Source organism: Habropoda laboriosa, unplaced genomic scaffold, assembly GCF_001263275.1.
Source record: "Habropoda laboriosa isolate 0110345459 unplaced genomic scaffold, ASM126327v1 scaffold5, whole genome shotgun sequence".
Lineage (NCBI taxonomy): Eukaryota > Metazoa > Arthropoda > Insecta > Hymenoptera > Apidae > Habropoda > Habropoda laboriosa.
The window spans coordinates 964,844-966,967 of record NW_017100161.1 but is presented as its reverse complement, the minus strand read 5'-3'; the positions used below and the strand labels follow the sequence as shown (position 1 = coordinate 966,967).

The following is a 2,124-nucleotide window of genomic DNA, read 5'->3' as shown; positions in this document are numbered from 1 at the left end:
TACGATACTTGAAACTTCACGTAAAAATACACCATTACAAATGCATTTCATATGACAATAAACACTCCTACGCATTTATCTGGACAGTGAATTTTACCGTGACTCGTTTCTCGTATTATTCTTACCTAGAATACACATTATAATGCGAAGGCACGATAAAAGTCGCTTAGAATTAGTCGAGATAACGAAGTTGGAGCTAACGTTTCATTATTAGTCGGGAAATAATAGAATCTATCCAAATTTTTAAATATTCGAATATTTAAATTTTCATATTTCTAAATTCCCAAATTTCCAAATTTCTAAATATTCAAATATTAAAATTCTTAAATTCTCAAACTCTCAAATTCTTAAATTCTCAAAGTCTCAAATTCCCAAATTTTTGAATATTCAAATATTAAAATTCTTAAATTCTCAAACTCTCAAATTCTTAAATTCTCAAAGTCTCAAATTCCCAAATTTCTGACTATTCAAATATTAAATTTCTCAAATTCTCAAACTCTCAAATTCTCAAATTCCCAAATTTCTAAATATTCAAACATTGAAAAATTAAAATTGTCAAATTTTCAAGTATCTAAATTCCCAAATTGTCGAATTTTCCATTTCTCAAGGATATATCCTGCCTGGTACATACTTCCAAATCACATAACTGTGCTTTGAAGCGCGTTGACTCGCACCGAAGCGTTCATTCATAAAATCGTCGTGGAAATTCCTTCAACGACACTCGGAACTCTGGTTAAACGGCTTATTAATTATTTTATCCATCTGCACGTCACGGTGACAGAGAGGTGTCGTCGTACAAGAAGCCAAGGCGCTTCTGCCCACGGAGCACGTGTACCGCTACGTCGAACCATTCGAAAAACTGACTAAATATAGAGTAGGAGCGGCGCTATTGTTAGGTTGGAAAGCGTTTTCTCCTTCCACCATGTCTCTCTGTACAGGCGTCATGGTGCCTGTCGCAAATTTACGACGCAAGGATATTCGCCAAACGAACCATCGCACTTATTCTAATACGCATTTCTGTATTTTCGGCCGTATTAATCGTCCTCAGCATCCATTTACATATTTCTCTTTCTTCTGGCGGAAACAAAGTGCTGCTGTAAGTATCACCTGCCATAACTGCTTCGTCACCACAAATTCTACAAATTAACCAAACAGACGATGATTCTTTCACCATAGCGTTATCATATTAAAAAACAAAAAATTTCAAAGCTTTCAAAGGTGTATAAGGACAGAAAGGAATTCCTTCGAAGCTGACCATCTGCAATAACTATTACAATTAATAACAAACGACTGATACACAAAATCCTAAAAATTCTTGAATTTCCTTTTCTCTCATCCTACCGCATTTTTAATATTCCTACAATAAATTCTACCTATGCCTTAATATGCCTAATTAAAACCAGAATCCATTGCTAATAATTACAAAAACCTCGTCCCAGTTGCAAGCATAATTCCAAGTCGATACCAGCGATAACTAACTTACAAAATCACCGTCATTTCCATACCAGAAATAGAACCGAACTTAAAGAGCCTCGTCCATTTACACCTATTCACGGTCTCGAAATTAGACGTCGTTCGAGCGTCGAATTTAACGTCTCCTCGGGGTCCGACAGCCAAACACCCCCGCGATCCAGGAAGTTTACCGAACCATTGGCATCGACTCCCTAGATCAGAGGCTGGCCTCCACACGGAAGTGGAGATCGCGCATGCGCGTGATCCCAAGTGAAGGCTTCGACGTCCTCGCGCACGCGGTCTTTCGAAACGATATTTTTAGAGAAGTGAGTCGCTGGCCGCAAGCGGCGGCGGTAGTCAAGTGTCGCCGTTGACCCTAAGGAAATCGAACCCTGCTAAGAAATCCACGATTCGGATGACCACCGGTGAGTCCAATCGCGACAACGATCGATCACACGAAACCTTGCAACTTCGATCCGTGAGGATTGTCCCGTCGAGAATCGCCGATCTACAGACGAATTCAATTCTACACACACTCGGTCCAATTTCCCATTCAATTCGGTTTCGCAATTTCCTCGGACTTTCGCGCAACGCCGCGCACGTCTTGACACGAGGATTATGTACGATTATATTACTATTCTACACGATAGACACGAACGGAACTCGCCGTAC

At 39.7% G+C, this 2,124-nt stretch overlaps 1 protein-coding gene across 4 annotated transcripts in view; it reads left to right on the top strand.

Annotated features, from left to right (window-relative positions):
- The first annotated feature begins 1,049 nt into the window (after positions 1–1,049).
- The window catches only part of LOC108578445 (cingulin), a 12,285-nt gene continuing 11,210 nt past the window's right edge, over positions 1,050–2,124 (top strand). For 2 of the 4 annotated variants that reach the window (XM_017941799.1, XM_017941795.1), the window contains exon 1: positions 1,800–1,877. The gene's annotated coding sequence lies outside the window, so the exon portion shown is untranslated. Of the gene's footprint in view, positions 1,097–1,799; positions 1,878–2,013; positions 2,073–2,124 lie in introns of those variants that run through there. The other 2 variants (XM_017941798.1, XM_017941796.1) reach the window with 2 other exon arrangements.